Source organism: Megalops cyprinoides, chromosome 24 (assembly GCF_013368585.1).
Source record: "Megalops cyprinoides isolate fMegCyp1 chromosome 24, fMegCyp1.pri, whole genome shotgun sequence".
In the NCBI taxonomy this organism is placed as follows: domain Eukaryota; kingdom Metazoa; phylum Chordata; class Actinopteri; order Elopiformes; family Megalopidae; genus Megalops; species Megalops cyprinoides.
Window position 1 is genome coordinate 2,255,485 of NC_050606.1, and position 27,012 is coordinate 2,282,496.

Sequence of the window (27,012 nt, forward strand, 5' to 3'; positions counted from 1 at the left end):
GTACAGTGAAACTAAAAAACAGTTATCATTGCTTGCTGGTGCGCTCGCACCACATTGGATTCTATGTAAAGGTCATTTCACCTGAATGGATACGCTTGTGTCCTATTGTGTTGGAAGTCACTCTGGATAAAAGTGTCTGCTAAATGCATGAAATGTAATGTAATGTAAAGGACAGTGTATGTACAGGTGAGGGAGTTCAGGACATGCATGTCATCTGCCTTTACCTGGTACAGGTGTGTGAGCAGTGTTTCACCTCTTGGTATGCAAAAGAAACAGTCTTAATTTCGCTGGGGTGGATCGAATTCAATCCCTCTGCTCTGTTATTTGGACTTACAGAAGCTTAATAGTATTATTGTAATTAAAAGTATTCAAGTGAATAAGTAAATAAGTATAATTTGACTTGCTACTTGGCTTCATTACTTACACATTTTTATGTCAGCTTAAAGCATGGAGACGAAAAAGGATAGCAACCTGGTTGTTTTAAAAATACTTTAAATATTTGTTTAAGCTGATCTCAGGGTATTCATTTTCCATAAATTGTGAATGATTTATTCATGTTGTCTGTTTATGAAATTTATGTTTCCTCATTTTTTGTAACCCCAAGTACTGTTAAGAGATACCAGATTGTGAGGACAAGACATGAAAACAATATATTTTGTTGAAATCAAGAAATTCAACAAAAAGAATAAGCACACAGAAGGCCACACTGTTAATGGAGCTAGCAGCAGCATGCTATCTCACTATCTTACCATTACATTCCCAAAAATAGGTACCATTCACTCCCCCCCGCATTGGATACATAGTGGTACAGTCTGGGACCGAATGGTCAGGTGGTGTAGTTTCATAAAATTACCACTGGCGGCGCTCGCCACCCCTTTACCCACAACCACGAACAAACAAGCAGGTAAGGAGCTGTTTTAGGCCTCAAAATATTTCATTGATCCATCCTTTGCTGTAAATAAATTTCATAGCTAATATTCTCTTTGGAATGATGTTACTGTCACCGAAACAGGATATTTTGGCCATTGGGTGGGATATGATGATATATTTATGCTGTATTGAGAGATAAGATGATATTTTAAGGCCTCCTCAGTCAAGGGCATGGATTTCCCATCCATGATAAGGCCATTGACCTCCACAAGTTGGAAAATATCTATAATAAAAACATGATGCTGCTCTGCTCCTGATGGAAGGGGATCCCTGAAGCTCTCAGGTGTAGGCTGGCCTCTTAGTGTGGGTTTGCCTCTAAAATTAGATATGGATTTTATCAGTGTTTCTTCTGTTTCAGAGTATCTGTGTGATGTCACTTCTCAGCCCCCCGCCCCAAACCCCCAACTCCCACTCTGCAGAATATCAGTGGACATTTTGAGTGCTTTATTGCCACAGAGCTGTTCCAAAAAAAAAAAACCTAACCCCTGCTATCTGAGACTGCTGCAAAGACAGTGATGTTTGAGGCCAGAGGTCAGATTGTGTCAGAGGTGAAAACATGATGATGATATGCTCACTGGGAAAGATTTCCTCAACCCTGGTCCCTCCTCTTTGTCTGAATGTGAAACAATCTGAATGTGTTGCCCCGACCGCTGTGAGGTCGCTTATCGGGCATTCTGTGCCATCGTTTTCCATCTTCCGTGACACGGCAAGCGCGCCGTTTGAATTTCCCACGAACCAGGGGCCTAGTTTGTTGAAGTCTCTCAGTCGCTCGGGTTAATTACAGGCACTTATTTTACATGCAGGTCAGTGATGATGGAGTAAAGGACCTTCAGCTCTTTGCTGAGACTCTCCCACCTCAGCAGAGCGGTTTTGGAAACTCTCTTTATGTCTGAAATATCGCCGCGTGGGTTCAAGGAGTGGTGGCACCCAATTTCAGGTTAGCCGTACCTGTCTGTCTACCTCATCACTTTGATCAAGCGCATTAGCCTTGAAAGGCAGGGAAACGGAGCTAAAATGAAGCCGTCGGGCCCCACACGTCACCGACAGTGACAGCGGGATCCATCTCTGTCAGCAAGGGATGCACCCGCGTGGCTCCAGGCCCAGGGTCCTTAGCAGAAATATAATGGAGACGTCAAACTGTACCCCCTTCCCTCCTCCCAACCGTGAGGTTGAGCTCAATCCTCCACCCGGGATTCAACCAAATCCCAAAGCACTTTGCCCATAAATTAATGTAGTTCACATCAATGTACGTGTTGGATTAAATATTTCTCAGCGTATTACTTCCACAACATTGTGCGATGTGGGAATGAATCGAGGATACAAATGGAATTCACAGTTAAAAAAAAAAAGTGACACTATCTTAAATTACACTAAAGGCAGTGTTACCAACACAACTCATTCTGTGCTATCCTGCTAGTTTTTTTAATTCGACTTGACAGTTTACTTGACTTTTTTTTTTTTTTTTTTGGGAAACTCCCAAAAGTGTTTGAGCGCCTGTGGGTCGGTGCCAGCACCTCTGCTTGTCCCGTGGTGACCTTGCAGCAGCGGCTTGCCCCGCAGAGTGACGTCCCCTAGATTAATGCCGCACCTTTGTAATCACGGAACGCACGCCGTGCCTCGGCTTCACCCGTGAAAATGGATGACGAGTCGCCACTCCCATCTGTCACCGTTGACTAATGCCCGGCTTGGAATTTCAATGTGACATTTATCTCCCTAATTCCGAAGGAGCGAGAACGCTTTCCGCGGCCGCACACCTTCTAATTATCCATTCCCCAGAGGAGACCGGCTGAAGCATCAGATGCCTCTCGCTAGGCCCCGCACTTTCATATATCCAAAAAACATGTGCAAGGGCCTGGCTTCAGTTCACACACACCTTTGTCCTTAGTGTTCAATGAACGGTATAAATGCATTTTGTGTGTCCACACTTTCTCATCTTTGATTTGTTACCAGAAGCATTTTTCCTTTAATTCTAATGTCTGCTGGACTCATAAAGTTTGATAAGAAATTCTAAAGGTGTTTTCTCATTCTTAACCTTGCTCTTAAGTACAAATGGCCTTGCAGTAAGTTTGAGTTGGGGTTTAATTAAAGTAACAAGAAGCTACTTTCATAGTGGTGAGGAGCAGTGCTCCTAACCTCAAGGTTACTGGTTTGATTCCCTGGTGTGAGATATTTAACCCAGAATTGCCTCTGTAAATATCCAGCTGCATAAATGGATAACAGTATAAACTGTAATTCATGTAACTCACTCTGTGTAAGAGCATCTGCTAAATGACAATAATGTAATAATGTAATATCACCCACATGACTTCCTTCTTACAGGAAATGTCAATGAAGACTCAAATTCATGATTGCATTAGTTATCCGGAAACATCCTTGTTGTACTGACCTGGTATGTAGCCTGACAGTGGAATTATCTTTGAGGTTTTATCTATTTATTATTTCTGTCTGTCTTTCAGCAAGAAAAGAAGAGCAAGACCGAGCATTGGAAAACATCTCGGCGGTTGCTAAGCTGCACGTGACGGAGGTGCAGATAAAGACCAGGTATGTTTCCAGTAAATGCCCTTTCCCCTTTTGTCGGGGTCAGCATCTTTTAGAAATGTCAGGAGATGAGGCTGGCTTGTTGGGACAGCGTCTCAGGTGCATCAGTGAGCCAGCGGTCCGGAGGAGAGAGAAGCCCACATTTTTCACTCACAGGTGAGCATGGCTTGACAAAGTTGGCAGCAAGCATGCATTTAAAGAAGCTCCTGCCCCTGAGGATGGTCTATCAAATGCCATTCCTCACAGATAAGCAATGCCCTTCATGCCTTACCCAGATATCCTTACACTGCCATGCAACTTTCAGGCAGCAAAAAAAAAAAAACTGTTTGTTGGGAATGGTACCTTGTTCACGTAATATGAAAGGGGTTATGAAGTGAGATAGAGAATGTGCTCTGAGCCACAGCTCTGGCTCTTCCTTTTGCTGTTGGCAGTGTGGTGACGGTGGCTGGTTTTTGCCGGCAATTTAAATTTAGTCTGACCCTTTTCTTTTAATCTTCAGTGTTATGCTTTTGAAAAGCTGTATTTTTGCACTGCTCTCATGTTATTTTGTCAGACGCTAGACAAATTGTCCTTATGTAGTCCATTGACTGTTAATAATGCCTTTCTCTGATTTTGAGTAATCATTTACTGTCCATTACTGGCATGTAAGGGTTATGGTATTAAGGTGCTGACCTGACTGGGGTTTGTTTTTATTATTTTTTTTTTTTTTTTACTATCTAACAGTTCTTGCTGTTTCTGAAAGGTAATGACCAATGTTTGATTATTTGCTATAGCTGTTGGACATTTTACCCTTCACTGCAATTCGCTGATGGAATCTCTTGTTCAGTTGATACTCAGACAGGGGATACTGGGGTGAAATTAAAGCTATATGAGATGCGGAATGAAGTTGGGATGTCATCATGAACATTTTAATTTTATCAGAGAAAAATACACAGGCATTGAATCGCAGTATTTCATGCTTGGTTGTTTATGTTCTCTTGAAGTTCACTGCGGAGTCAAACAGAAATACTCTTGTAACATTCTGCCACCAAATCCCTGTGGTTAGAGGTGCGTGTGTCTGTGTGTGCGTGTGCGTGTGCATATGCACACGCGTGTCTGTCACACTATCAGTGCAGCTGTGGTGCACGCAGTTGTCTGTCATGGGCGTGGCTTTTTTGACGCTGTGGTGGAATCTGTACATGAACCACGCCCGTGAGATCAGTCGGCTTGTGAGCTGGACTCAAAGGTAGATTGAAAACACTGTGAAAAGGGATCTCTCATTCTCCCGAGTTAGGTTTGTGTAGTTCTGAGATACGCTTAGATTTCCCTTTAATGCAGTGGTTTTGCCCCTGAGAGGAAAAGGAGCTGCCACCGAATCCTGCAGGACGGGATGACTCTAATCTCGGCCTCCAGGGCAGAGGGCTTTCTGGATATCCGACTCTCAATAAAGTGCTAAACACTCTCTGAGCTGGCCAGGAAAGCTAAATTGCTTCAATCAGGAATGTTATCAGTTCAATCAGGTACATAATTACCTGGCTGGGAGACGTGCTGGTGACACTGGGGCCCTCCAGGACCTGGGTCTAAGTAACATTACATCCAGTAGCCCTGCTACCAGCTCCAGAGTCCCACTGATAAATGAGTAATGGAATAGGTGAGGAAACTTTATAGAAAATGAAGTTTCTCCACTGCTTGGTTATGAGGTGGCCTTGCTCCATCCTTTCAGTGCCTCCTGAATGTTTTTTCTTTTTTCCAGCTCTATTATTCACAAAAATGAACCAAAAACAGAGGGCGCGCTGGATATTTGGCTTCTCACCCGAAATGTCTGCGCCATTAAGGGGCTCCATTTGGGAGCTCGTGCCCCTGGCTGCCCGACAGTCAATCTGCTGGGGGGGGGGGGGAGAGCAGGGAGCTAGAGGTGTCAGGAGGACGGCGGAGACACAACCAGATGAGACATTGAAGGATTGCACAGCACCAGCCTCAAGGGCAGGGTAGAGGCGTGCCGTGACAGTCCAGCAGCGGCCTGGAGTACACCGCCTGCACCTCCACAGCAAAGAGGCAGCCGTTGGAGAAGCAGAGTGGAGGAGGAGTGAGGACCTGAAGGTTATAACTCCCGGAAAGAGGTGATTAGAGGAGGAGTGAGGGGACCTGAAGGTTATAACTCCCGGAAAGAGGTGATTAGAGGAGGAGTGAGGGACCTGAAGGTTATAACTCCCGGAAAGAGGTGATTAGAGGAGGAGTGAGGGACCTGAAGGTTATAACTCCCGGAAAGAGGTGATTAGGGGAGGAGTTAGGGATCTGAAGGTTATAACTCCCGGAAAGAGGTGATTAGAGGAGGAGTTAGGGATCTGAAAGTAGCTGGCTTGAATGCAGTGCGACACTGCACAGCGTGATTATTTATTTTAATAATGTGTGTGTGTGAGAGAGAGAGAATGGGTACATAAGTGTACAATTTGTATGAAACACTGTATGTGTACATAAGTGTGTGAGATCACCTCTTCACAAGGTTTGTGTGTGTGTGTGTGGGGGGGGGGGGGGGGGGGGGTGTTGAAGATTGATTTGTGCCTTTTCATTACAATGCTGTTATCAAATTCTCGCAATCTCTTACTGTTCATGGAACCTGAGAAACTACACCCCACCCCCCCTTTATCCCGTAGCGTTATCAGTCAGGGCACAGTGCCACTCAGCACGACTCGAACACTCAGACGCACTTCATCAGCTGCCCAGCAGTAATTATATCAATTGCGCGTCAGTTAAATTTAAAGCGGCTCGGCGCGCTGCGCCATAATGACTGACATCGGCGCTGCGCGTGTAGCCAGGGGGACATGGCGATGCCAGCCTGACTCACACAGCTGACTGTGACAGTGACAGGGGGCCAGGGACACCGCCTCATCCACACGCAGCTACTGCATTCAGACGGAGGTGGAGACCGAGAAACTCTTACTGTCACAGAGCTTTCCCTCGCCGTGGGTCCCCACAACCAGGGTCTCCAAGATAATGAGGGGAGGGAGGAGTCAGAGGTGGCTTTAATCTGCCGTGAAATGTGGTGTTGCGTTAGACTTAACCAGGACCAAACGGTTTGTGAAGAGCCATAGCTTCTGTTAACCACTGAATGTTCTATCATTGAGCGTGTAAGGATTTATAAAGCATTTATTTATAATCCTAAACAGGGTGCCCCAGTTTAGGAAATGATGCATAGTGTTTTCTACAGTCGGTGTGTGCCAGTGTGAGCATGCGTTTGTGTGCGCCTGTACGTGCGTGTGCATGGATGCACGTGTGTGTGTGTTTGTGTTTGTGTGTGTGTGCGTGCGTGTATCTGCCTGTGTGCGTCTGTGGATGCGTGTGTGTGTGTGCGTGCGTGCATATCTGCTCCTGTGTGTGTGTGCGTGTGTGCGTGCCTGCATGCGTGTGTATCTGCTCGTGTGTGTGTGTGCGTGCGCGTGCGCACGTGTGTGTGTGTGTGTGTGTGTGTGTGTGTGTGTGTGTGTGTGTGTATGTGCGTGTGTGTGTATGTGCGTGTGTGTGTGTGTATGTGTGCTGTGGCTGACGATGGCTGATTGTGATGTATTTGCAAAATGTAATTTCATGCTAAGGGCAGCAGAGCCGTGTTGCTGTGCCGCCACGGGGACAGATAACAGCCTCTGTATGTCAATACAGCGACGGCTGCAGCCCAGGCCTGTGTCATTAGCAATGGATTACTCTGTCTGATGAGCCCTCTACTGATGTCAACACTCGACACTTTGACCCCTGTGACTGCCAGGCAAATGCCCAGGGGTTCATTTTGTGTCTGACGATCTCTTAAATGGATGAGTGTTTGCTGTGTCGCGCACGTTTGGAAAATAATGCCTACATGTTTTCCATAAATCAGCCCTGTGTCAGGAGTAATCACGTTCCAGTGGCTCCTTCAGCTGCCTCCATACTGTCATGGAGGGGTCTTTTTTTCCCCTCTTATTGATGAACTCTGTTCACATGTGACCTTAAACACATGTGCTCATGTCTGAAAAGCACACACGAGACAGTTTAATCAAAGCTGTTACTCTACATGGCTTAAGCAACGTTTGGACTTTCCATGCAGGGCTATGAATTGCCTGGCTGAAAGATTATATCTCCACTGTGTGAGCTGGAACTCAGATCAAAGTTGTTTTATCGTAATGCAGTAGAACTGTCAAATTTGAAGTTACAGTTTGAAGTTGTGAAGTTTGCAGGCTTTTTTTTTTTTTTTTAGAGAGCGGCAGCTTTGTTTGTCTTCTAGTGATGCCCTTTAGTGTTTTCCACTCAAGGGCTTTGGAGTATTTTTGGGTCCTGCAGGATATTTTGGTCTCAGGAAAGCCCTATAGTTCTGTCAGTGTGATCATATACTGTAAGGTATTACACACCTGTAAAGTTTTGAATTTAGTCAGTCAATACACCGAGGAGGTCTCTATGGTGTTGTTGGGTTAGTATATTAGACTGTATTTATCTGTTGGCGTGTTCACTCAAACAGTAAGGACATGTTGTGACAGCTATGTTATATAATTCAGTCTCTTCTCTTCCGCTGCAAACCTCGAACAGCTGTCACTGCGAATTCACGAAATTTCACTCGAGCGTCGTGCCGGCACTTTGGCACATCCTTTTTTTTTTTTTTTTGCGTGTGAAGCAATTGACATTTCCCCTACCCCCGTTGGTAATTCGGTTATTATAATGTAGGATGGGTTATGACGCTGCGCCGGGGGCACGAACGAATCCCGACGCCCCGGTTAACACACATGGCGAATCACTGACAGGTCAGCTAATGTGAAGGGACTGCAGCGTCCCCAGGGTCCTGGCCCGTCGCTCGCTACGAAACTTAGCTTTGGGACTCCTCCGGGGGACCTCGAGAAGGCTGTGACGATGCTCCGCAGACGGTGTGGAGACAGTAGGGGCCTCTTTACAAGGCTTGCATCTTGTATGATCACCTTATCTTTGACGCTTCGATTCATGTGAAAATAACCATGTTTCCAATGTCAGCTGGTATAACCTGAGGCAACCTGAGACACATTATGGGACAATTAGAGTTGTTAAGGGGAACTTCCTGGATATGAAGGGATATGAATATGAGAAGTTATTAAGAATAAGAATAAGAATAAGAAATACTTTATTAATCCTGAAGGATTAGGGAAACTTTGTGGATGTGAAGAGATATGAATATGAAAAGTTGTTAAGGGGAACCTCCTGGATGAGGCAACCCTACATGGGGCACAGTAAGGTTCAGCAACTCTATTCATTTAATCCTATGCTGGGACAGGTAACTACAATGGCCCACAGCTCATTCAGTTCCCAATCATTCATATTCATTCAGGAGGACTTGTGGAGTCAATATTAATATTCAATATTGTTACTTAATCTAACCTCAAACTTAAACCAAATCATGTACTTTAAGCTATTGTATAGTCAGTATAGTCCAATATAGTCCAATAGTCCAAAATAGTCAGTAATTGTTCCTTAACCTAATCACAAATGTAAACCACAGTCATACCCAAACGCCAACCCTCTCTGTAGACGCACCACAATGTAATCACAGTGTAGTCACACAGCCCTTACCAGGAATCACTCAAAACCTACACGTATCCCACTGGTGTTAATATTTGCATGCCTTCCAGTCCCATCCGAGTGCTTTCCCAGAATGTGTAGGTTGGCTTCCTCAGACTCCTGGAGGAGATCCTTACGATGACAGGAAGAGCCGCAAAGAAGTGAGGGGCTGCCTCCTCTTTCAAGGAAGTCCTCCATATTTCAGGAGAAAACAACAAAACCAACAGAGGTGTTTAAGCGTCTGGAAAGGAACTGACAGGATCCGTTTTGTGAGGGTGCTGGGGGCATTTCAGGGCGGTTTCTGTTGCTCGTTCCTTTCATTGCGTACCAAGAGGTGAGCTGCTTGAGTGAAAACACATGCAGACAACAAGCACTGCTGTAGCAACACGAGGTGCGATTCTCCGTCCTGATTGGTCCAGATGACGACAAATAACCGCAAAAACACTGCTGGATGCATACTTGGTAATTGTCAAAGATGTGATTTTTTTTGATGTAGATTGTTGTAATATTTTAATTAAGAAAATATGTTTGTTTTATTATTATTACGAGGAGGATGATGATGATATAGTTATAAGTTAAAGGGGAGCCGTTTTCTTCATCTTACAGAAGGCTAACATGAGTATTATCACCAGACAACGAAGGGAGCTCAGGATGGGTTGGCAGTGTAGCTTAGTGGTAAGGAGCTTGTAACCGAAAGGTTCGATTCGATTCCCTGCTTGGGTTGCTGTACCCTTTGGCAAGGTATTTAACCCAGAAATGCCTCAGTGAATATCCAGCTGTATAAATGGAGAACATGTAAAAACTGTAACCTTTGTAAGTCGCTCTGGATCTGCCAAATGGTAATGATGTTATGTAATTTAATAATAATATTGTAATGATAGGAATAACACAGGGCGGCTGTGGTTGAGCTGCAGGGGGTCGTATCGCACATGCAGAGGGGACAGGTGGGGGGGGGACTGCAGTAGCCAGGGCAACGGAGGACCCGGGGGTGGGGAGGAAGGGGAGTAGGTCACATTATTACATTACATTATTGGCATTTAGGAGATACTCTTATCCAAAGTAACTAACAGTTCAGTTACAACCTCTTTTACAATATTATTCATTAATACAGCTGGATGTTTACTGAGGCAATTGTGGGTTGAGAACCTTGCCCAACGGTACAGCAGCAGTGCTCCAGTGGGAAATCGAACTGGCAACCTTTCGGATACAAGTCCTGCTGCTCAACCACCGTGCCACACTGCTGCACAGAGCTGCAAAGCGACAGTGTGGTGCGAACGCATCGGTGCAGTGCGGCCGTGTGGTCGCATCGTCAGGGACGCTCCTGGGTAATCCGGGGGCAGAGCTGGAGAGGAGCTTGCGGAGCGGGATGTTTTGAATCAGAGCGCCGGCAGCCCTGAAATCGGCTTAGCAGCGTTAATGAGAGCCAGGGGTCACGACCCCTTACGCAGGCCCCAGCAGGCCATACAAGCCTACCTTACTTACAAAGAACATGTGGATGCTTCCCCACCCCCACCCCCCCCATTCCTCTTTTCTTTGGTTCTGATTTCCCCAGCTCTGTCTCTCTCTCTCTCACACCGCAGGTTTTTGCAGTCATAAGAGGCTTTCAGATCCGCCATGGTAATCCCCCCCTCTCGACAGTAGCATGCAGCTCTGACAGGACCTGGCTAAATAAATAAAACCCTAATCACTTTGTTTATTTATGTAGAAGAGTCATTCCTAATGAGAGTCGGGCTCTCAGCACAGTTTTCATAGCATTTTGCCCCAAATGTGTTTTCACGCTTAGTGTTTTGTACGCGTTCTTGTTTTATCCAAAGCGAGTTGCATTTTCAAAAATTATTCTTCACGCAGAGAGAGTGCTTGAAAAGAATTCAGTTCCCTTTCAGCGTTTGCTTATACTGAACTACACAGCTAAAGGCGGTCTTAGAACGGCGTAGTTATGAGCTAAACCTGTGTTTTGTTTTCCAAGCATAAGGTTGAAATTGATGAGTATCACACTTAGGGACATATTAACCGTCTGTTGCAGTTGAATCCTCTGCATGATTATGTCATTTCCACGTGTCATGGCACTGTCTCGGTTGTCTGTGACATCACAAAACTCGCTGCCATCATGACATATCTGACATGAAGGTGCAGACAGATCCAAGTCCACCGCAGCCCAGACTACAAAGCAGAAGGAAATGGTTTCACTCAGAGAGGAATTTTTGTGACAATAACTCCAGAACAGCTTGTATGGGCACTGAGGGGTATTTCAGTGCACTACAGAAAGCACACAATTATCCACTAGCAGCCTGTTCCTTCAGCCAGTTCTGTCCTTTCACACTTTATCTTTTTAAACGTGTGTTTTGTTTTATGTTGGATTTTTTTTTTTTCCCCAGAACTTGAGACATTTTTCACTACAGATTAAAGCTGCGTGATTCACCTGGCAGGTGTCGAAGTGGGACTGTGGGGAGATAAAAGAACAAGACAGGATGGCAGGTTAGCAGGTTATTTATCTGCTGTGGCTCCAGTGCCGTGCACACCTGGTGCACGACTGCAGAGGCCTCCAGCAGGGCTGCAGAATGCAGGCGAGGTTAGCACCGGCTCTTGTTGTTTGTTGCATGACGTTCGGTAATCGCTGGTGTGCTCTGTGGAAATGCAGCTTGTGACCTGAAATATCCCAGAGGAAGTGTGAAAATCACCAAGCAGGGATAAAGCCGTAATGCGCACAGATCTCGGAGATGCGCTGTGTTAGAGAGGGGTGAACGCTTGCTCAGATCTGATGCCCGGGTGTCAAACAGCGACTCAGATTGAACCAGAGACGATATCTCCATTCCTTTTTTCATTTTTCTTTTTTTCCCCCATTCCACTCAAGGTGTAATCATGGTCATTGTTTTCTCAGCTTCTGAAATGTAATCTCAGCATTCCTGCTGCTCAACATTTCATCAGAGACAGAGTGGGGAGTGGGGGTGCGGGGGCGGGGGGGAGAATAAATAGCCAAGCAACCCTGGCCTCAGATGAGGGTGCCGGAAATCTATCCGTCAAGAGCGATCAGACGCGTCTGAAGGTGAGGTCAAGGATCTTGTTGATGTGTGCATTGTGACAGCCAGAGCTGTCCTGATGCTTCCTTAAAACAACGCCCCCAAAGACACAGTCCGCACGGCTCTTTCTGAAGGATGCCCTTGTGTTGTTGGCTGTTGTTTCCTTTCCATCTTTCATCTTAAATTCCCAGTCTTCTTCGGACACTTGTGACTGAGCACACTGGGTCTTCTCTCATGGGATCAGAACCCATCACCACATGGTGTAATCCCTCTTATTTTTTAAAATTTAAATTTCTCTGACAGGATATTCTTGGGACACAGCTCCTTGGTCACCGAATCCTACTGCAGAATATCGATATTCTGTACTTATGGGTCACATATCGTACACCCTCTATAAATATTAAAATATAAAATGCAAGTAAGGTGTTCTCAATAAATATTATTGTACATGATATTCTATGTATATTATTTTTATGTTATTTATTTATTTTTTATTAACTGAGTGTATTCCACTATTGGTCTACAGTAAATGCATTAAATTGCATATGCATCATAAAATTGACAAAAGTGCATATGCTGTAATGCTGTGCATTTTCATAGTTTGATTTCATATTGTGCGTGGTCCCATATATTCCCATGTATGGACACATACAATTATTTCTAATCAGTGTTCAGTCGTTTGCTTACATACGCTGGATGAGATATGATACTTATTCAGCCATTATTTTGAGTCGATATGGAACGTTTATTATTTTTTGAACGACTACAGATCTTATCTGTCAATATTGAGTGCCCCACTGACATAACTGTCACTGAGTATAATTAGAAAAAAATCGGGAAATATTCTGTAAATTAGTCACTGTAGTGGAACTTATTGGCTTCGTATGCATCTCAGCAATGCCATTCTCACAGAGAGCATTGCGTTTCTGTAATGGAACAGAATACATGATACAGAAATATGAAGATAATGGCAATGGAGGGGGCAGGGCTTTGTCTCATATCCTGTGGATGCCAGTTCACATTCAATGTGGGGCTAGTGTGCCGCAGTAAAGATGCCTTTTGGAATTACTTGGTGATATTAAACAGGTGTTGATAAACTGTCAATATTTATTTTTGAGATAGTTATGGGGCTCTTGTGGCTACATATTTGTATGTGACTTGTAATTATTTTTAGTGGCAGTAGCAGTAGCTGTAATAGTTAATGTAGTACTAACAGTAGTAGTAGTCATAGTTGCAGTAGTAGCAGCACTATTATTTTCACCATATGTTTTGCTGTTCAGAAATGTAAGTATGATAAATATTACATATTACATTTTGATAATAATAAATCTAATTTATTGTACTGTAGATAGGCTGTGGGGGAGAGATGTTTTGTTTGAGAGCACTTGAGAAAAGAGAAATATTGAAGGAAAATGAACTGAAGTAATGTGTAAACTGATACAACATTAAATGTCAAGGGAAGTTAAACTGTAGAATTTAAATAGCCATTCAAGTAGAAATGGACAAAGTCATGCATAAATGTTTTAATATAAATTATTAAATTCAAAGAAATGAATTATTAGTCATAGCATTTGAGCTCAACCATTTCTTAATTGTTTGATTACAGTAATTAGTCCAGCTGTAGAAATGAGCATCTGGCTGAACCACTGTTACAGTATGTGTGGTGATGAACTGGAAGACCTGGTAATTAATTACTGTTGTAATCACATATGCGTTAAGCATACAATTAACTGGTCTAGAAAAAAATGTTATTTTAATTTTCAGTGTACACTGATATCTTTCAGTTTTAATACCATTCACACTGTTGTGTCTTTATAATTGTAGTGCTTGTATTATTTTATTTATATATTTATAAAGTCATAATAATAATTACAATGTGACAAGCAGCATAATAATATTAAATTATATTGCACTTCTGAGAGGAAGGGGTTTTTATTGTCCAGCACGTGTCTAAGAATGGCTTTCGACGAAACGTGCTAAAGTATAAATATATATGTTCTGTGGACACCTTGTAGAAATATTCTGTATTCTTTGGGAAGAGATGCAGATCTCTGACAGCAGTCACAAGGACGGACCTTGGCCACATGTTCCAAAGCAAGCCGAAGCTTTGAGCCTTGAGGACAAGAGGAATGTGTGTGAAGGGCTTGCCATGTCCAGAGTCCTCCTGAATATCTCCACTGACAGTGGCGGAGGTCAATGGCCGCCCACGCTTTAGAGACACCAGCTGGACGACGTGGCGTCCAACGCCAACGTCTTTGCAGTGACCTTGCCCTCCTGTCATAAACAGCAAATCACAGTCCTGTTATTCAAGATTCAGTTTAACTGTCTAGCCCTTGACACCCCCACACCACCACCAAAACAGAGAGAACTGGCTCTGTTTGACTCCATCTGGTAACATAACCATGACACAAAAATAAAAAATAAAAAAAAGGGTCCCCTCCAGAAGAGGAAGGCTAAAGGGAGAAGGCCAATCACATGAACAGCTGTGATTTTTTTTTTTCTTTCTTTCTTTTGAGATGCCCCAAGAAAGGTAACAGCGGTCTGTGTAGACTCTTCATTGACAGTACTTTTACTTCATAACTGTGTTTTAGCATTCGAAGAAAACAACTTTTAGATAAGCTCACCAGACTGCTCACCAGCTCCACCTGTACCCCTCTAAGCTGTGGGATAGTGCATAGACTGTGGGGTGGCAATGTAGCATAGTGGTTAAGGAGCAGGACTTGTAACCAAATGGTTGCTGGTTCGATTTCCCGCTGGGTCACTGCTGCTGTACCCTTGGGCAAGGTACTTAACCCGCTATTGCCTCAGTAAATATCCAGCTGTATAAATGGCTAAGATTGTTTTTTTAAAAAAAAAAAAAAAAAACGTAACTAATGTAAGTTGCTCTGTATAAGAGCATCTGCTAAATGCCAGTAATGTAAATGTAAATAGGCTACATTATCCCAGTACAGCACCAAAACAAACCCTCAAATATCAATCAGCTCAACAACACGAGCGTCATCCCTATGGATAAGACCTGAATGTGTTGGAATGGCGTGGCCATTATGGCGCACAGACACACAGCACTCATTTGACTCAGCCTGGCAATTAATTACTGCCGTAATGGTGTGTGCGTTAAGCTCACAATTAAACGATCCGGTCTATAGGTGGTCAACTTTGCACCCAGCCGTCTCCATAATTGTCTGATCACCATGTAATTAATCCACTTGTAGAATTAAGCAGCTGGCAGAACCACAGCCAGGAAGGAAGAAGACCTGGCAATTAATTACTGTTGTAACTGCGAATTCGTTAAGCATGTAATTAAATGGTCCACAGTAAACATGAACTGTGTTTTAGGGGGCGTAACCACTGATGTCTGTCTCCTGTCATAGAGCTTTTGTCTGTTTGTTTTGTTTTAACGGTAGGATGAATCAGGTTAGGTTTCGTAATCCACATTGCAGAATGTCAACACATCAGAGAATAAGGGTCTGTAATCCTTTTCTGTCTTTTAAAAACACCAGTCCTTCGGCCTCATCGCACCGGAGCATTGCCCATAACTTTAAGAAACGAGAAAATGCAAAATATGTAGAATGAGAAATATGCAAAGGAAGTAGCTGATGAGAAGACAAACACCACCACCACTAGAGGGCGCTTGAGAGGGTGTTAGTCATGCATGTTATAAGGACTCATGTCCTTACCCACAATGCAACTGAAATGCACCCATTCACAGAGGAGGCAGGTCTGTGAGGGCTACAGAAAGCAGAGCGTGGGGACAGCCATGGGGCCATCCTATAGGCACGCCAAAACAAAAACCACAGAGCAAGAATGTGGAGGACCACAGCCGGCTGCTTTCGCAGGCCGCCGTCACTGAAGTGCTCGCATGCAGGATACCCAGATGTCGGGGCGGAGTGCAGAAGACGTGTCAAGAGCAGAAACCGGAATAGAAGCGGGGGATATTGCCCCGGGCGGCACGGGGGAGAGAGAGCGAGGCTCTAATAAACCGGAGCTACTTTTCTCCCGCAAATGACACGCTGCCGTCCCTTTTAGACAAGGAGACGGGAGTCTCAACCCCGAGCGAAGACAGAATCACGTCACCGAGCACTAACATAGCAGCCCTCATTTCACTGGCTTTTAGTCTCTCTGACGAGGTGTATCATACATTAAAAAAGGGAAATTAGGCCATCTTTCTGGATCACGCATGTGTTTATGTGACAGACATTGCTTGTGTTCATGCGGTAAGACGTTGTTTTGCGATGTCTTCATGATTGCTCTGAGCAGTCATTTGGGTCTGTGGCTTTTTTTTTTTTTAAACACAGATCTTAGCACTTTATCTGATGCCATGTGATTAAGGGAAATTGCATTACTGTACATTTCCAGCCTTGTAATGAGAAAGGAGCCATTGCAATTAAAGCCACTGGGCGAGAGGATTGCACTCTGAAGAAAGTTCATTCGTAGCAAATGGAGACAAATCGAATGTTTTCTGCAAGCGGTGCGGTCTCTGGGTGCACCGCCTCCACAGGGGGTCCAGGTGCTGCGTCTAACCAGCTGCTTTCAGATTGCAGGTTTTTTTTATGTATTTCTATTTATTTATTTATTCCTTTATCTCTCTATCCCTCTATCTCTTCATCTATGCACCTATCTCTCTATATCTGTTTAACGACTTGGTATACATTCCTCCGGCCTTTGTATGTTTGTGTATTGTGGGTACACTGCACGTAGAGTCCACTGGTGGTGGGGGTTTCTCATTTTCGCTTGAGTAACATTTGCAGACATTAGTAAGAGCCGTCCAGAGCATGTTACCTGCCTAACCTAGTGCAAAGAGCTTGATAGCCAGCTCGTATGCCTGTATCCCCACCACAGACAAGGGAGGAAACACTGGAAGCATGAAATCAATTCTGTGCCTTTATGACACAGAACCCGCAAAGCAGGTGTCTCTGCGTTTTTAATGACAGCTTCCTCACTGACTCGTACAGCGCACGGTCACCTCTCCGTCTTCCCACCGCGGGTCTCCATGGTTACCGCGCAAACAATTTAAAAAAAGCTACCTGATGGTCACCTGCCAGTCACCTGACGGACCTCATACGAGGAGCCATATCTATTAGGAATGTATAATTCATCAGTGACTCTGTATTTAAGATGCGGAGTTTGTTGCCACACCCCGGAACCTCCGGGGAGAGCAAGAGACCAAAACCGCGCGCCTCCTGGCCAACGCGTGAGGCGTGGCTGGCCCGGCACTCTGCTCTCCGGCTGCTTTACCCCATTCGTGTTTGGCATAGAAAGCAAGGAAACTGCATAATGTGTTCAATTAGAGGACAGGCCACTCTGCGGAGTGAAGAGCCTGCCTCCGCATTTCACAATTATAAAGAGCACTGCCTCAGAGGACCAGCTTAACCCGTCTTGGCACCGGTTCTTAATCTTAATGTGCGGACTTGAGAAAGTTTGACGTTTATGTTTGTTTATTTATTAGTTTTAAATTTATGATTATGCGGTGTTTGAGCTTGCCAGCAGTGTAGAAAACCCCATGCAGAATTTGCATGAATGATCCAAACGGTACAAAGAGCATGTGATTAGATTGGGGGGATCTGTGATGGTGACTGTGACAGTGAGGATGATGATGATGATTATGAGGATGGTTACGATAATAGTGGTGATAATAATAATGACGCTATCCATCTTGTCCTGCCAACTGAGCTTCATGATATGTATATAAAGAATACATCATGTGAATGTCAGTCTTCTTCATATTAGCATACTTCTACCATCACATCAAATCACTATAATCTGATTTTTACCTATGGTATTCCTATCATGACATGTATGATAGGAATGTATCACAATGTATTTTTAATTTACATCATCTTTCTCTCACACCATTGTATTTACTTTCTCAGTATTTGAAATTTCCATTTCGCTCCAGTTTTTTTTTTTTTTGATACAGCGCTATGCTCTGATAAAATCGATCGGTTATATAGGAAACGTTGTGAATAACATCAGTTTGACATTAAAAACTTAGAAAATACTTAGGCATATGAATTCTGTTCTTGTCAAATTGGATATACGTTCAGACAACACCATGTCACTCATCAATATTTAAGAAATACTTTTAAGCAAGCTGAATAATGAAAGCAGCATGGCTTTCATACATTATGAATGTCTTTCCCATCCCAAAAATGAGCTTCCCTTTAAGTAGTGTTTGGAATATGTGTAAAGCAACCAGGGCAGTTATTTTACATTAAATATTAAAATAGCTATGATAGCTGTCCGATGCTCAGTTCCAAAATACCCAGTTTATTTTAAGTTGTCTCTGAGACCATTTTAGGCCATAAAAGTGCATTCCAAAATAAATAAATGAATGAATATGTCCTTGCTGTTCATAGCCAAGAAATAAGATCTTCAAAACCAACTTCATATAACGTATAAATATGTAACTAATGACACTGAATCTTAATGATGATCTCATAAGTAGCAGGAAAAAAAAACCTTTTTCCCTTTCTCATCAATGTTCTTGGTCGTAGATTAGTCACTTTCCATCTTCCTCTTGGCTGCGTGGCTGCAGGTTCGGTTTTGGACTCTCCTCAGAGGGAAGTTCCTGTGGTGCTTCCTGCTCCCAGAATGCTCGTCCATTTTGAAAGGTCAATGTGAATGGTGGATGTGAGGGTGGCCTTGCAGTGCACTTTTAAAGGCAGGCGGAAGCAGGGAAGAGGAGAGAGGGGGAGAGAGAGAATGAGAGAGAGTGAGAGAGAGCACATTCATAAAGAGGAGCGAAGCTTTTCAGATGCAGACCGGGTCCCGGTCGATGCTTGGCTGGAAATTGGATTACTCCTCAAAGTGCGTTTTGATTTGAAGCAATTTGAACTTCATAGCCTTGATGTTGGGAACGAGGCGTCCACCAATACGGGATCAAACTTCGGGTTAGTGAAGCAAACAAGCGCGGGTTTTCCCGCACCACGTCGTTTTCAGCGACGGCGTTTGAAAGGACGACCGTTTTAATGTGATAGGGGTGCACGCTGGAATAAAAATCCATAATTCTGTACGCTGTGACTTCTGAGACATACACGCTGAGCTCTGTAGGATCACAAGTACACTCAGACTCTCCGCGACTAGCATGAAAGAGATGAATTCCAGCAATTACGGAACAGTAGATTCTGCGGTGGACATTAAGCGGTGTCCCTGTAATTACTTGTAGAGGGAAAGATTGAATGGCCTTAGTGGGATAACACACACCACCACTCTGCTGCGGTTAACATGGTCAGCATGACAAATGGAAGCATAGCTGTGTTTAAAAGGAAGGGGAAAAAAAAACACAGTCATTACTCAGAGGAAAAAAAAAAGATTAATTAGACAGTGCTTTCCTGCTGGACTAGAGGTTGAAAGGTAAGGCATTGTGTATGTAGTACAAACTGATTTAATGGTTGGCAGGAACATGCAATTGACATGTTTTTTTTTCCCCCACAACACTTAAGTACAACACATAAAGCCCACACAGGTATGGCATAACAGCTGCACTTAAGCATTCATAATGACATAATGTTACCTGTTACCATGTCAGCTGTGTCACATGACATGACATATATAGCTGGGGCCAGAAGTGTCACAATGTCATGAGAGTTGGCAGGGTTAAATTTGACATTGTCAAAAAACATATTTGTTGTGTAGAAAAGTGCATCATGTGTCACACATAATGTTGGTGTATGAGCTTCAAAGACAACACAGACAGACACACGCTTGAGAATCTTAAGTTCATCACTGTGGAGTTTAAGAATCTTATTCCTTTATTACAAACATATCCACGTTTACCGAAATCTTAATTCCGTTGAGATGCAGAGGTGCAGATCATAACACAGCGCTGCCTCTGAAAGAAGCATGCTATATACCAAGAATGTATTTTTATAAACTCACACCAGTGTGCAGAAAAAAAAAAATATCAGCTCAACACAAAAGGCCACTGGAAAGAAAGAGTGCTGCTGTAATGGACACCAGAAAGATGTGCACCCTTTGAAATGATAATACCATCCCTAATATATTCATAGAGATGACATTTGACAGGGTTTAAGAGGAAAAGTCGGTCAGCGTGCGAACAGCAAAAGGCAAAAGAAAAACCCCATTTGTGGCCTTGTGCATGTCTTCATGGTGTTAGGGGCAATAAGGCAGGACTGAACTTTCGAACGGTGATTTGTGTTGCACCTGCAGATCGCACTCAAAGAGCAGCATTTCCATAACACTGCAGTGTCCTCTCACAAACGAGCCCCCACAAACACACACTGGTGTATCCTTCCACCAGGAACATAACCAGAAGAATGGAAAAACAGCTGTGTGGACTGGATATTGTGATCAGAATCAAGGAGAGTACCTTAAAAAGCTCACTTCAGTTGTATTTTTTCAGCAGAAAAAAATATCATTAGGAAGCTGAAGGTCCTCTCAAGTTCTTGAATTAAAAAAAGTATTTGGAATACTTCGCCAGGACAAAAAAACATCAATGCACTGCTGCTAGAACAGCCTTCATAAGCGTATGAGAGGGTATAAAGGCTTTTTTCTTTTAATTTAGTATGCTTTTTTCTCTGATAGAGCAGAAGAAATACAAAGGAAACTCACATCTTCTCACAAGAAGCAGTTTTTTTTTTTTAGTTTTCTTTTCAAAATAGCAAAGCCACTCCATGTTATGTTGCCTTCTCCAAGGCTTTGGCGTTGATGAGAATTATCAAGCACATGCCAAGAATATGAAAGTGTGTGTGTGCATGTGTGTACGTGTGTATGCAGCATCATTTTAATTATTGTATGCACCTATAATTATACATGTACAATCAAAATCTTGGTAAACATGTAACCCTGTGTTTTGGGGGGGGTCAGCTGGGGCAGCAGGAACCTTTGTGATGTCACAGTAGAAGGTCCACAGGAACAGAACTCCAGCCCCGGTTCACTCACACTCAGAGCTCTTCTCATGACTCCACAGCCATAACATCACCGTTCGTATCCTGAGCTCTGTTACATATGAGAAGGCAGGTTCTCATTTACAGTAGACCGTCACCTGCGATATGCTCATAAGCATTTTTTTTTCTGGTGAGTCATGCCTCAGGGCTGGGAGGAAAGTGTAAAAAAAATAAAAAAAAAAAAAAAAAAAAAACCCTGAGCAAAGATGCAGATAATTTTTACACCGCTCCAAATGTCGAGAGCTTGACATCAACATGTTGAAGCATAATTCACTGGGGGTCACATGTAACGCCCGAGAATTCTTACTTCTCTTTACTGCAACATCCCGGTCTGTTTTGGTGACTTTTGCATGCTCACGCTCTTGCACATCAGGTATAGCTTTTCACCACGAGGGTGCTGTGGATGTCCCCACCTTGGAGGGCAGGTCTCAGACTCACCTTTCCGTCATTGTCTCATTTCCACCTGGATCGCTGGGTGAAGCGACTTCCTGTCCAAACCGTGACCCCATATAAATTAAGCGCTGAGATCCTGTAGAATTAAGCGCAGCGGATCCTGCGGTACTCAGATCTCATTAGGAAGACTTAGCGAGAGCTAAATGAACCAGATCTGATTCCCAGTGCTCCTCTCTCTGTCTCTGCTGCCCCCCTCCGGCCCCCCTCGCCCCCCCCCCCCCCCCCCCTCACCCTCCTTCCTTTTCTTCCTCCCTCCCGGACAGAGGATCTTTCATTTTGTTGACTGTGCAGAGGCTGGCGATGTCCAAAAGCTCTGTACCTTTCATCAAATCCCCAGGTGCTGCTTGTATGATGAGTAGAGAGGGGGATGGACCCCCCCCATCCTTCATTCTCCAATGCAGACAAACTTCAACACAGCCTGTTTGACACCAGGAGATGAGTAGGGGGTTACACCTTCAAATTCACAACATACACAGCGGGTGCAGCACACAAAGTCAAACATTTCCCTGTGGTTTTTCACGTTGGATATGTGGCACTTTGTCGGCAACGCCTGTAACGGATATTGAAATGTTTAAAAAACAGCGGCCGCATAAACAGCTCCGTCTGCTTCTGACAGTTTGTTCCGCAGCGGAGACGAAGCACGGAGGCTTTTCTCTGGGGACAGATATTACACGGCTCAGGCGTTTTCCCCCGAGCGGAGGGGCCAGACAGCCGGGCGGTCGCCGAGTGACCCGACCGATCCTCTCTGCGAGCGAAGAGGGCCGAGGCCATGCCGGCACCATCCGTTTGCTCTGACACCAGTTGTCGGACTTGACCGCTTCACGACTGCGGGTCGGTGTTTTCGTTTTAACCTTTGACCCGGCGTATGACATATTTGGTGAACGATCACGGCCGGGTCAGGGGTAGTTATTGCCTTCTTTCAGCTCAGTTGAATCTCTGACAACAGTCTGCTGCCTCGGACAGGAAGGTAGAGGACGGGAGTTATCTATGACGGCCATTTTTTTAACCTGTGAACAATCAGAATAAACAGAGAAAGCTAACAGCTGACTTCTGCACATACAAACACAAATAAAGGCCCCATATTAATCTGCTGTCAGTTCCCGTAAGGACCTGCAAGCTGTTCCTGCAGGCCATGCACCGGCGAACTGAATGGGCTAAATACACCTGCACATAAAGCACGAATGAATTTAGCATCAGCGCTCTCGCACCTACCACACACACACAGCCGTATGGACTGCAGGTGAGGGAGGTTTATTCCTATAAACTCTGCAAACCCCAGATTACCACAGCTGTCAGGCTAGCTTCCTGTAGGAGTGGGCCGATGAGAGGAAGTCTGGGTTCAGTCTCCACCCCATCACCAGGGCAGCAGTGTGGAGGAGATGGGCAGTCCCGCCCAACCTCTCCGGTGGGACGTGACAGAGTGAGAGTTTAGTGATCCCTTTTTAAAGGGCTCCTTTGCATTAGAGAGCACAGAACCCCGTCGGCTGGCTCACTGCCAGGCCCGCAGTAGCTGTGGAGCCACGCCTGTGTAGCAGAGCTGAAATGAGTATCTTGTGTGAGTTCTGCGTAAAGAACTCATTCACTCACTCACTCACTCACTCATTGAGCATTCACCCAGTCTTAAATCCATTGTTCTTATGCATCATTCATTCATTGATTCATCCCTTCATCCATGCAATCTGCTCATTTACACCCCCATTTTTCTGTGGCTGGGGTGAGCCCCCGCCACCCCCCCCCCCCCCCGCCCCACACACACTCTGAAGAATGTAATATATGTGTCCAAGTATACAGTGCGTATACCACAGTGTATGTACATACAAATACATACACACAGGAGAAAACGTTAAACAATACTGAACAAATAAATGTTAAATTAAAAGGATCAGCACGTGAAGTGAGTCTCCTCTGGTGTGTGTTGACATGCTGTCAGTGCTATTGTTTTAAACACTGTTTCTTCCCTCAGAAGCTTGACTCACAGGACCTTTAGTTTAATTAATGTTTTTTTTTTTCCCTCATCTTATATTTGAATTGAAATGTCCCTCCTGACACACAAAAATCATACGGCCTTTATAATACTTACTCTGTTATGATGTTAATGGATTTTCTCGTCTTTGTAACATGTTAAGACAGACAAGCGATTCTTCTAAATTGTCACCTTTTCTAACAAAAAAGGTGTTGAGTTAATAATTATATTCAATTTACATAGAAATAACCTTTCATATCTGAAAGAATAAATGTTAGACAGCAGAACTCAGGATATCATCTGAAGAATTCGTATTAATGCATCAGCATATTATCACGGCATTCATCTTTTTAATGAGGTTAATTGTAAGAATGCAGCATAATTCTCTCCATGTGCAAGTGGAAATTCTATTTTAGTTTGCCCCCGTGTTGGCTGATGAGGGATGGCATGCCTGTAATTGCATGTCATGACTGCTCCACTCAAACAAATGGAGTGATTCTAAGGTCTCTATTCACTGCCATCTCTGTGCGCCTTGTCTTTCTTTTATCGTCTTCCTCTTCTTTCAATTTTTTATTATTTTTTTTTTCCCCAGTGATCGACAAACTTGAAATAATGCACAAGAAAGCAAGAACAGATGAAGAAATAATGCATTTTTAATGTGCATTTAAGTCACACTCCTTCTGCATTTTGTTCTGTTTTTTTTTTCCTCCTCTGTGGACCAGAGCCTTCTCCTGGTACCATCATGTCCATGTGGTTGTTGACGCTTGAACATCGTTCGTTCGGCAGATACTGATGCTGAAGGCTTCTTCCTGATTCAGCTTCATCTGTGTACCTCCATCATAATGAGCCTATAGGATCTGTAAAGCAGACCCACAGCCCAACTACACCCTGACAGAGAGCCTGCTGCCTGTTGGTGTCCAGTCCCAATTCCCCCCAAATACTCTGCCGGGGCTTAGCTTACACCATGTCTGCCAATACTGGGAATGGTGTTTTGGTATACTGGCATACTGACTGAGGTGGGGGCTATTGGTATTTTGGCATATTGGCATAAAGATGGAAGTGGTCAATATTAGTATGTGGGTGTATTGGTATACTGACTGGAGTAATGGATATTGGTGATTTTGGTATAGCAGTGTACTGATTGGGGTGGTGGGTATTGGTATTTTGGTATAGCAGTGTACTGATTGGGGTGGTGGGTATTGGTATTTTGGTATAGCAGTATACTGATTGGGGTGGTGGGTATTGGTATTTTGGTATAGCAGTGTACTGATTGGGGTGGTGGGTATTGGTATTTTGGTATAGCAGTATACTGATTGGGGTGGTGGGTATTGGTATTTTGGTATAGCAGTGTACTGATTGGGGTGGTGGGTATTGGTATTTTGGTATAGCAGTATACTGATTGGGGTGGTGGGTATTGGTATTTTGGTATAGCAGTTTACTGATTGGGGTGGTGGGTATTGGTATTTTGGTATAGCAGTATACTGATTGGGGTGGTGCATATTGGTATTTTGGTATAGCAGTATACTGATTGGGACAGTAGTATTGGTCTAATGGTATATTGGTTTGCTGTGGTATATTGAGGCTGCGTAATCAATGATGGCTGTGAACGCAGAGCTCAGTTTTAATTCAGGTTTTACATTCCGACGAATGCGAAACTACAAGGGGGCTGTGACTAGGGTTCACCTTTGCAGCTTAGCGTGTACCTCTGCCATTACACGCAAGAGCGTTTTCCGTTTCAGGCCTTGCATTAACGAGAACAATGGCTCACGGAATTAGAGAGGAGAAGAACCTTTACTAAGGAGGGATAATTTACCTGTATAGTTTTCTTGTCTCTGAAATTAATACCAAAATGTCAAACTCAATTACAAAATAGTTAAAGTATTACATACTGCGTATGTATACAGTGTATATATACGCACACAACTGTATATAATATACACACACATAAACACATACATTTTGTATGTGTATACTTTTGTGTATACTTACTACTACTCCCTAATACGTTACTCTTGTGGTAAGGCTGCATGATCGGTGTTAGATTGCATTCCAGCTTAAAACAGCGCTGAAACATTACAAGTGCGACCAAAATTCGTCTTGTCAGCATGTCTCTTTTCTTCTGAATATGCATTCAAAGGAAAGAACGCCCACTGGGGAGGCAGGGTTATTTTTGAGAGAGGCTACACAGAGATGACGATCAGCCACAGAAGTCCTGACTGTGAAATTTGTCAGGCCTGAAACCAAGGGCCAGTACATGTGAGACTGGATCCCCCCACGTCAGCAACGCCCAGGCATGGGGTTCTGTTCAGGAGATAAGACGGCTTTCCCCAAACCAAAGGACCCTACCAGAGAGAGAGAATCCTCCTTCCTTAGAAGTGACATCGTCTCATCAGAAGGAAAGCTATTTTCAACCCTCCCGTTCAGGACAGGGGGAATCTAACCATTTTTTAATTGCACCCCCTGGGACAAAAAGACATCTCTCTCTTTCTCTCTCTCTCTCTCTCTCTCTCTCTCACAGCCTCGTCGTCGTGACTGCACAGTTGTATGAATTTTCAAAAGATGGATTATGAAATAGCACGACGTGCCCTCAACTTTCCAAGGACAAGTGTCATAATTTATACAAAAAACGCTGCGAGTTGGCCGGAAGGCCTGCCTCTCCCTGTTTAGTTTTAATCGTACCGTGGGCCAACATCTTAAAACGGCCCGACAGATCGTATCCTGATAGCAATTATATGTGAGAGAAGATGGAGGCCGGGGAGGAAAGGCTCATGACCCGCCATGAAGCTAATTTCCGCAGCAGTGTGTAACCCAAGTGATAATGAATCGTATTGAAAAGAATAATGCCCTCTGTATTGCACTTATTTCCAGAGCTGTCGTGTTCATTGCGTACATTTCTAAATGCATAATATTAATAAGATAATGATAATAATTACCATCATCATTATACTATTTCTACTACTGCTGCTGCTGCTTCTACTGATATTATTGTTTTGATTGCGTGTAAGTTATTTATTCATTTCAAAATTACTGTCTGTGCAGTTTACAGTGATATAGCTGAGATCAAAGCCTGGCATAATCATAACCTTAGAAAGCGGCTAACGTAACAGATTATAACCTCAAATTGTAATCCTGCTTAATCCTGCCGGGATTTTCCCCAGATTAGCCTGGGGGGGGGCACACATGGGAAATAAAGGCAGAACGCCACCACACGAGACCAAGGCCCCCTGATCAAACTCCCGAAACCTCATCCTGATCAAAAACCCAAAAACCTTTACCCCTCACAGCCATTAAAGGCAATTATAAATGTTCCTGTATGTTTTCATTAAAAATAATTCAACGAAACAATTCTGAGAGCTATCCACAAAATGAGTGCTGTCACGGCGGCTGCGATGTATTCATTTTTTGACACTGTTATGCTTTAGAGCTCAAAGGAGCTCTTTATTTTAGTCTTATTGAATTACTACTTCAGCAACATAAAATGGAAGTTTCGCTGTTAACCGAAGGGCACCTTGGGCTATTCTTAAAAGGAAAAAAAAGTAACAATCAGTAGTAGTTTGACTAATATGTGAGATATGTCATTTTCTAAGTGTAATATGTGAAGTCTAATGTGAGGTGAAAGTTTAAGTGTTCTTGGAAAAAGATGAATATATATTTAACACCCAGGAGAACCCCACAGCTGGAT

General features: G+C 43.8%; 1 protein-coding gene across 1 annotated transcript in view; it reads left to right on the forward strand.

Annotated features, from left to right (window-relative positions):
- The window catches only part of LOC118771135 (cadherin-18-like), a 166,998-nt gene that overhangs the window by 55,317 nt on the left and 84,669 nt on the right, over nt 1-27,012 (forward strand). Inside the window, exon 2 of the mRNA XM_036519023.1 lies at nt 3,387-3,471. The gene's annotated coding sequence lies outside the window, so the exon portion shown is untranslated. The remainder of the gene's footprint in view (nt 1-3,386; nt 3,472-27,012) is intronic.